Raw genomic sequence first — 10,028 nt, forward strand, 5'->3', positions numbered from 1 at the left:
CCACTACCTTGATTATCCAACTACAGATTTTCCAAACCAAATCACTAAAACAGTGGAATTCACAAGCTTCTACCAAGCTTTTACAATGGCTTTTAGTAGGCTCAGCCACAACCTTTACACTACTTTTTCCTGGGCTAAACTAAAATCCAAAGTGGTTTTTCAAGGCTCAACCACAACCTATAACATTCAAGCTTTCCCAAGCTTGAACAACCCCTTAGAGTGACTCCCTTACTCTAAGTATACAAGAAGAGGTAAAAGAAAGTACCTACGATCACTGGATGATCTGATTGGTACAAGATTGAGTGTTAATCACAGATGCAAAGAGTAGGCGTTAAAGTGCAGACAAGTTCAGTGAAGCTTTTCTAGATTTTCAACTTTCTATAGCTCAAATCTCATTCAAGCCTTAAAAAAAAAACTTGTTTCTCATTGTTGGAAGACCCTTTCATACTTGGAGATGCAACTCTGATGGCAGTTTGGTAGTTTATATCCATTGGAAATAGTTGAGGATGAGTTCTAGCCGTTAATCTATCTTGTAATGCTCTGGTTCAAATTGCAGATAGAGAGCTCTTAGTTGACTAACTTGGTTGACTAAGTTGATTCTATTTCTGGTTTGCAGATTTTGGCAGAGGGCATTTAATCGACTGACTTGGTTGACTAAGTTGGTTCTGTTTCTCAAAATTCTTCAACCCGCCATTGCTCCAATTTGAATTTTTGGTCAACCAATGTTCTTCCTTGTTTAACCAGCAAGCTTCCTCCTCGTTATTTAGTTACATCTTATTGATTTTATTCCTCTTTTTCTTTCAAAGATACTCTTTGAAGAGTTAAGAAATTAATTTCATATATTAATTTCCTGCACACTCAAGTAAAGGTATTAGATACAAATAAATGGGAATGTTTTATTATCATCAATAACTAATGGAGCCAACAATGGTTTCATAATTAATTTACCTTGAGAGCAAGTAGCATATGAGAATTCATTAGATTGAAAAATCTTCTAGTTTTTCAATAGATGACCACATGAATTTTTAATAATTTTTCACATCATTATTGATCCGAGATGGCCAATCTGTCATGTCATATATTAAAATTATTAGTAAACTTCTAGTTCAATATAACATGAGTTTCAATCATTATAATTTTTGTGTAGTATAATCTAGAGGATAAAATGGGTAATTTTTCCAATACACTTCTTACTCAAGATAATAGATGTAATATAAAAGTATTAAATGTCTCTTTCATTTGCTGTTTCAATATGATATCTATTCTAATGAATATTTTTAAAACTTAATAATTTTTTTTGAAACTTACTGAAAAATAATACATCTTTTGTTATAAACTTTGTTCCTCCTAGTAGTAAAATATTGGCTCTTGCAGAGTCTTCAATTAATCTTGTACTACTACATATTGCATCGACATTGGTTTCTTCCATTGTCAATTAAGAAAAATATTTCTTGTCTTCAAATATAGTGTGTTGTAACACTATTTGTTAGACCTATATCTATATCATTGATCTGGATCCAATTAGATGAATATTCATGTTTAAAATAACATATATATTAAGAAACTTACAAGTTAACATAAGATAACATTAAATATAGAATTTGTTATTAAAGCACATAATAAGAACGTATCATTTCAATATAATGAGAACATATAAAAACATCTTTATAATAAAGTTATATTAAAACATACCAATAAAGTATTAAGAAATTTCATTTTTGGATATTTTAATCACTAATTGCAAGATCAATTCCTCTTTTAGGGTTAACAAGAAAAACGATCATCTTAAATAAAATTTTTTTGATATTTTTTCTCTTTTAGCTTCTGTAATGCTTGATAAAGTTTAATAAGATGTTTCGATGTACGACAAGTACACGACCAATGGCCTTTCCTGCCATATTGATGACAAACATTTTTAATATTCCTTTTATTCAGTCCACTTTTGTATTTTTCGTATATTTCTTCACTACTCATCTATTTTTGGTGGGAAAAGAGTATTAATTCACTTTTTATGGGTTAAAGTATGCATCCACTTTTTGTGGGTAAAGGTATCCATCTACCTCTTCCACATCCACGACCATAATTATTAAATTATGTCACATTCACTTCAGGAAATGGACGAAGTTCATGATTTTACATTAGTAGCTTGTTGTTTTGTGCAACCATAGAAAGACATTAAATCCAAAACAAAACGTATTTCAGATTATCCAACTATAGTATTTTCCACTTGTTACAAAAATAAATGTCCTACAAATTCAGATATCATACAAAGTCAATTTCATATGTTTGATTCAAAAATGTCTTATGCAAAATCTCATAATATCAAAGATAGATCTATATATGTTGAGCAAAATCATAGTCAGAATTTAACAAATAAATTATATATTGAGCAAATCATATTCCAATACCAAAATAAAGAGATAATATATAATTATATATGTTCACGTGTTCAATTTGATTTAATAAATCAAGGGAAAAAATGATACATACTACATGATAGCAAGTTCACATTCCATTTTAATAAATCAAGAAACAAAATATATTATACACGACATGATAGGAAATTCACATTTAAGTTAATTTTTAAGGATTAAAACAATTAAGAGATATCAAGTTACTTACTTGATTTGCTAAACCCAAAAATCAAAAATCAACCATTGAAATCCTTTTGAAGCCTAAAAGAACTTCAATTTCGACTTTGAGATGATGTTGAAAATTAAAGAAAATTGAACTTCGACTTTGAGATAATGATGAAAACTAAATGATACTAAAGTTTGAAAGATTAGAGGATTGTGCTGATAACGTGTTATAAAATATAGCTTAAAAGAACAACTGTGATGATGATGTTGAAAATTGAAGAAAATTGAAATTCAACTTTGAGATAACGATGAAAACTAAATGATACTAAAGCTTGAAATATTAAAGGATTGTGTTGATAACATGCTATGAAATATAACTTGGAAGAACAACCATGAAAGAAAGTATTTAGAGGGAGTAAAAAGATCTTATTTGAGAGTGAGTTTACAAATGAAGTGAAGGGCTTATTAATATGCTAATAGCCTCTTATTTAGATAGAATTTACGAGATAAAGATAATACTTAAAGGATTTAATTTGGATGGATTAAATCTTAATCTTAATCCAATCTAATCTACATCCAAATATAGATATACATAATCAAATATAAGAGTTCACATCAGATTACACTGTTGGCTCCATTAGTTTTTGATGATAATAAAACATTCCCATTTCATTTGTGTCTAACATTTCTATCTAAGGGTGTAAAACAAAAAGTCATATGGAAATAATAAATCAACCTTTCAAATGTATATATCAAGAATCATGAAAATGAAGACAAGTGATTGATCAACTAAGAGGAAAGTCTTTAGTTGAATAATGAAGAATGTTGGTTGACTAAAATTTAAATTGGAGAAATGGCGGGCTAAAGAATAGTGAGAAACAGAACCAACTTAGTTGACCAAGATAAGGGTTAGTCGACTAAGAAGCTACTACCAAAATCTGGACCTCAAGACAGAACCAACTTAGTCGACTAAGAAATGGGTTAGTCGACTAAGTGCACACTGCCAGAGTTGCCAAATAAAGGGACCAGAAAACAGAGACAGCTTAGTCGACTAAGATATCAGTTAGTCAACTAAAAGCATTCTACCTGTAAATTTGAAATCTGCACTAAAAGACAGAGTAACTGGTAGAACAGACTCCCAATTGTCTCCAACGGCTAGAAAACTGTCAAACTCCCATTAAAGATGTTTCTCTAAGTATAAAAGGGTTTTCCAATAGTAAAAAACCATTTCTTAGAAGTTTTGGAAGAGATTTGAGTCATTAAGAGCTGAAAAACTAGAAAATTTTCTCTCCACCTCACTGCACTTAAACGCCCATCATTTGTATTTATATTATGCACTCAACCTTGTACCATTTAAATCAACTTGTGATCATAGGTACTTTCTTCTACTTCTCTTCTTGTATTCTTAGAGTGAGGGAGTCACTCTAAGTGATTGTTTCAAGCTAGGATTGCTTGAAAGTGTTAAGGTTTTAACTTAGCCTTCAAAAGTTAGGTGTTTGGTTATAGTTGAGCCTAGGAAAAACTAGTGTAAATGGTTTTGGCTGAGCCTGATAAAAGCCATTGTAAAGCTTGTTAATTTCACCGGTTTCTAGTGGATTGTTTGGAAAATCCTTGATTAGATAATCAAGGTAGTGGATGTAGGTCTTGGACTGAACCACTCTAAATTCTGCTGTCCTTTTTACTCTGTTTTGTTTCATTTTCTTTCCTTCATTTGTCTCACCCTTATCTTGACTTTGAGACAATATTTGAAAGAGCCAAATTGTGCTATTCACCCCCCTCTAACACATATTATTGGGACCAACAAGTGGTATCAGAGCTAGTTCCCTATTCTTAAGGTCTAACACCCTTTGGGAGGATCCAAATGGCTCTTCAAAAATCTATAGTTGTTGAGCGACAATCAACAAACAGACCACCTCTGTTTGATGGCTCAACTATCCTTATTGGAGCACTAAGATGTCAATTTACATTAGAGCTATAGATTATGAAATGTGGGACATCATAACTAATGGACCCTTTATTCCCTCAACTTTGAATGTAGTAACAAATGAGTTGATGCATAAGCTAAGGTCTGAATGGACCAAGGCTGAAACTAAGAAAGTTCAAACAAATTTTAAAGCCATTAATACATTGCATTATGCCCAGACCCCCACTGAATTCAACAAAGTCTCAAGCTATACAACAGCTAAGCAAGTGTGGGATAAACTTAGAATAATCCATGAAGTGACTTCTCAAGTCAAGGAGTTCAAAATAGCCCTCTTGACACAAAACTAAGAAATGTTCAAAATGGAGCCTGGTGAAGACATCACTAGCATGCTAGATAGATTTACAAACATCACAAATAAATTGAGTTAGCTAGGCAAACCAATACCTGAGCATGAAATAGTTGAAAGACTTCTTAGAAGCCTACAAAAAAATTGGAAGCCTAAAGTGACTGCAATCCAAGAGGCCAAGGACCTAAATGTTATTACCTTAGATGAGATTTGTGGTTCTCTCCTTACTCATGATCTGGAGCTTAAAGAGGAAGAAGAAGAAGATAGAAGGGAAGCAAAGGAAAAGAAAGAGAGCATTACTCTTAAAGCCAGCATCCTTGAAGAAGAGCTAGAAGAGTTGTCATCTGATGATGATGAAGAGTTAGCTTTGGTTGAAAGAAAATTTAGAAAGCTTATAGGCAGAAGAAACCAGAGACTAGCTAGACAAGGATTTAGAAAAGATCAAGGTGCTTCATGGAAAATCAGAAACAAAAGTGACTCCAACAAAAAAGAGGAGATGATCAGTTACGAGTGCAAGAAACCTAAACACTTCAAGTCCGAGTGTCCATTGCCGAAAGATGAGACTCCAAAGAAAAATAAGAAATCCAAGAAAGCAATGGTGGCAATTGCATGGTCGGACAGTGACACATCAAGCTCTAAAACTGAAAATGAAAAATTTGAGGAAAGAGCAAACCTCTGCTTGATGGCACAAGATGATGAAACTGAGGTATCGTCACCCTCTGTAATATTTATATTGATGATTTACAAGATGAGTATGACAATCTTTACGATGAATTTGAAAAACTTTTTTCAAAATATAAGACTCTAAAGAAAAAGGTTACATCTCTTGAAAATGATTTGGAAAAAGTGAGACAAGAGTTCAACTCTGTTTTTGAGAAAATAAATTTTTTGCAAGTTGAGTTAGAACACTCAAAAATAGATTTTGAAGTTTTAAAACTAGAACTGGACAATAAATCTGAAGCTTTGCAAGAATTACTTGATGAAAACACAGCTCTCAGATGTTCAAAAAATGAAACTCCCAAAAGAAATGCATTCCATAAGAAGAATTCTGCTTTTGCATCACCTAAATGCTATAGTTGTGGAAAACATGGACATTTATCATATGACTGCTTTAAGAGAAGTAACCTGCAGAAAGTTAGAAAAATTTGGGTCCCTAAAGGATCCTATATTACAATTAACTCTCAAGGACCCATCAAAGTATGGGTACCTATAAAGAAAAATTAAAATTTTATTTTGTAGGTTGAGCTACACTTAAAGGAAACATGTTCAAGGGCTCAACTCAAGAAGAAACAGCTTTGGTATATGGATAATGGCCGTTCACAGCACATGACTGGAGATGAAATGATGTTTGCTCAGCTAGACAAGAAGAAGGGAGGTACCGTATCCTTTGGTGATGATTCAAAAGGTAGAATTCATGGGATAGGTACGGTTCGTAAGAACTCCCAAACTCAAATTAGTCATGTGTTGTTAGTGAAGGGTTTAAAGCATAATTTATGGAGTATTAGTCAATTATGTGACAAAGGATTCAAAGTATGTTTTGATTCAAATAAATGTGAAGTAATAGACATAAGTACAAGCAAAGTCTTATTTATAGGAAAGAGATTGAAGAATATGTATGTTGTTTTGCTTAAGGATCTTGAAATGGATGATGAAATATGTTTAGTTGCAAATGCTAAAAACGATAGCTGGTTATGGCATAGGAGATTAGGACATGAAAGCTTGCATACCATGTCAAAATTAATTAAGAAAATCTAGTTGTTGGGTTGCCAAATATAAAATTCGAAAGTGTCAAAATATGTGATGCTTGCCAACTAGGAAAACAAGTTAGAACATCCTTTAAAGCTAAGAAAGTTGTATCAACATCTAAACCTCTTGAATTATTACACATTGATCTATTTGGTCCAATAAGCACAACTAGATTAGGAGGAAAATCTTATGGCTTTGTAATAGTTGATGACTATTCTAGGTATACTTGGGTTTATTTTCTTGCTCATAAGAATGATGGTTTATCAGCATTTATAAGTCATTGTAGGAAAGTAAAGAATGAAAAAGGATTAGCCATAGTTAGTATAAGGAGTGATCATGGAGGAGAATTTGAAAGTGATGAATTTGAGAAATTTTGCAATGAAAAAGGGTTGGATCACAATTTCTCTTCACTTAGAACACCCTAGCAAAATGAAGTTGTAGAGAGAAAAAATCGAACCTTAAAGGAAATGGCTAGGACTATGCTATGTGAGAATAACCTACCAAAATATTTTTGGGCTGAGGCAGTGAACACAGCAGCTTATATACTTAATAGAGTCTCAATAAGACCCATGATATCTAAGACACCACATGAACTTTTCAAGGGTAGGAAACCAAATATTTCTCACCTTAGGAGTTTTGGCTATAAATGTTTTGTATTTAACAACGGAAAACAGCCCTTAGGAAAGTTTGATGTAAAAAGTGATGAAGCAATATTTTTAGGATATGCATTAAACTCAATGGCTTATAGGATTTTTAACAAAAGGACTCTAAATGTTAAAGAATCGATCCATGTAGTTTTTGATGAGTCCAATGCTTTACTAAAGGAAATTCATGTTGATGATGATGATTAAGAAATCCTAGAAAAATAAATGGAAGAAATAAGCTTAGAGAACAATAAAAATAGTGAAGAAAGCTCACCTAGAAGAGAAAATGAAACTCCATCTCTAAAAGATTTGCAAAGAATAGAAAATGAGCATATTGACCTTCCAAGGAGTTGGAGATTTGTAAGAGATCATCCACAAGATCAAATAATAAGTGACATTTCTCAAAGAGTTAAAACTAGGAAAGCAACAAGAGAAATTTGTGAATTTTTAGCCTTCATATCACAAATTGAACCTAAAAGTTTTGAAGAAGCTGAAAGTGAGGAAAGTTGGATAATGGCCATGCAAGAGGAACTTGACCAATTCAAAAGAAATCATGTATGGTCACTAGTACCTAGACCTTCAAATCACCCCATTGTTGGCACAAAATAGGTGTTTAGAAATAAGGTAGATAAGCAAGGAAATGTAGTTAGAAATAAAGCTAAGTTAGTAGCTCAAGGATATAATCAAGAGGAAGGAATAGACTATGATGAAACCTTTGCACCGGTTGCTAGGATTGAAGCCATAAGGTTGTTGCTAGCTTTTGCATGTTTCATGAATTTTAAGTTGTACCAAATGGATGTAAATGAATTTCTTAAAACTTTGGCCCGTGCCAAAATCATTCTTATACTCAGTTATCAAGGATACCTTGGTCGAGGGCTATCCCAACTGAGTCCGCCAAGGCTATTAAAAAGTTATGGACGCATAAATCATGTTTTTATTTTGAAAACATAGTTGTTCCTTGGCATTGACTGAGTTCACCCTCATGTGGTGGTTTGGCGTGAAGTGAACTCTAGAATGTTAACCTCAAGAGTTATCCATCCGCGCCTCTCATATGAGGTATGAATATAATAGGGTTACCGTGGCCCCTCTAATAGGCTGGTCCATGGAACCCGTCCACTGCAGCGACTAATCAATAACCCACCAATTCAATAAAATCTCAACCGCATGACATGACAATTTTATCATTATCCAGCCTATCAAGGCAAACAACAGTTTATACATTTTCAACACAAATACCAATTCGACCATTCATGCCAATATTATCATAAGTCATTCAATTCAAACCATGATTTATAACACAACAATTAGTCTTCAATTACTCCATTTTCAAAACCATCATTCAATTTCAAGACAATTTTATAAAATCATTTCATTTAAACACGTTTTGTTTATAAAACATAAAGATTTACCATTTAAACTCATTTTCCATAAAATCACAAAATCGGATAAAAACCACTTTAGATAATTAAGATGATAGTAAGGTTACTCACTGTATCAGGAGTTTGAATTTTGGAGTACTCCGACTATTGATCCTCGGGTGTAATTTCTTTGCCCTTTTTCGGAGGATTCACCACCTAGACATATGAAAAATCAAGCAATTTACCACATTGGTGTTAAACCATTATAAAACCAATTCAGGCTCTATACTAATGCATGAAATGGGATGTGAAATACTCTGGTAACTATCTAAATACGGTGTTCAATATAAATTCAATTATGTACCTAAATAAAACGATATTGGCCTAATTCGATCTATCACTCGATTAATTGGCCAATATGTCCAATTAAACTCCAATAATTCTATTTTTCTTCCAATTCTCCAAACCATCAAACACAAGTTAAATAACTTGAAATATGGCAAAATCATCTTCACATTTTCTCTTGGAAAATTTAGCCATGGTGGGTGCATCAACACTATAATTTTTCAAGCTTGATTCTCACACCATAAATCACTAATTCCTAACCAAATCACTTGAAATAAAATCAAAATCATCCTCAATATTCAACATGGAGAATTCAGCCGATGATGGGTGAAGGAAGAACATGAATTTTTCTTGCTTGATTTTCATGCTACACATCACCAATCAACTAAAAACAGTAAAATACATTGAAATCTAACAAAATCAAGCATCAAAACCTCTTTCTACGTGTTCAGCCAGCAAGATACCCATCATGAAATCATGTGATTCAACCATGGAAAATGCAAAAGAATGTATGGGAAAGGTAGATCACAAGTCAAAATCAAGAAAATTTACCTTTGATTGCTTGATTACTTGAAATCCACCAATTTTCTCTTGAATTTTCACCCTAGGGTTTTTGTTCTTTCTTTTCTTCCTTTGTTCTTGCTTTGGCCAGCCATATGAAGAGAAATGGGCTGATTTTGTGCTGATTTTTAAGCCAAATAATAAATGGATGAAAATTTGACATATGTCACCATTCCATTGGTCCATGTGTCATACTTACCCATTAAGCAATCTCTTTCCACCACTTAAATTCCCTCAATTATCCATGATAATATTGGGTAAAATCCATGTGCTAGACAAATGTTGGGTGGTGTAAAATTATAATTTTGCCCTTGGGTGGCAAAATGACTATTTTACCCCTATGCTTGAAAAAATGCCAAAATTAAAAATTTTCACTTCTCAAACTCAAATTATACTCCAAATGATCAATCTTAGTCAAAACTTTCATCCAACACTTACATCTTAACCTCGGGTAGCAAAATAACCATTTTGCCCCTAGGTCATGAAAATTTCAATTTGACTCCAAATCGGTTCTTGAACTCTGAA

The 10,028-nt window shown here is 32.8% G+C and overlaps 1 long non-coding RNA gene across 1 annotated transcript; it reads right to left on the reverse strand.

Annotated features, from left to right (window-relative positions):
- Positions 957-9,535, reverse strand: LOC108662281. The gene is made up of 3 exons (XR_001928137.1): positions 9,495-9,535; positions 8,730-8,813; positions 957-1,066 (listed from the first exon to the last, which is right to left on the reverse strand). It is a non-coding gene; the product is annotated as an uncharacterized LOC108662281 (long non-coding RNA).

This window comes from Theobroma cacao, chromosome 1 (assembly GCF_000208745.1).
Source record: "Theobroma cacao cultivar B97-61/B2 chromosome 1, Criollo_cocoa_genome_V2, whole genome shotgun sequence".
NCBI lineage: Eukaryota > Viridiplantae > Streptophyta > Magnoliopsida > Malvales > Malvaceae > Theobroma > Theobroma cacao.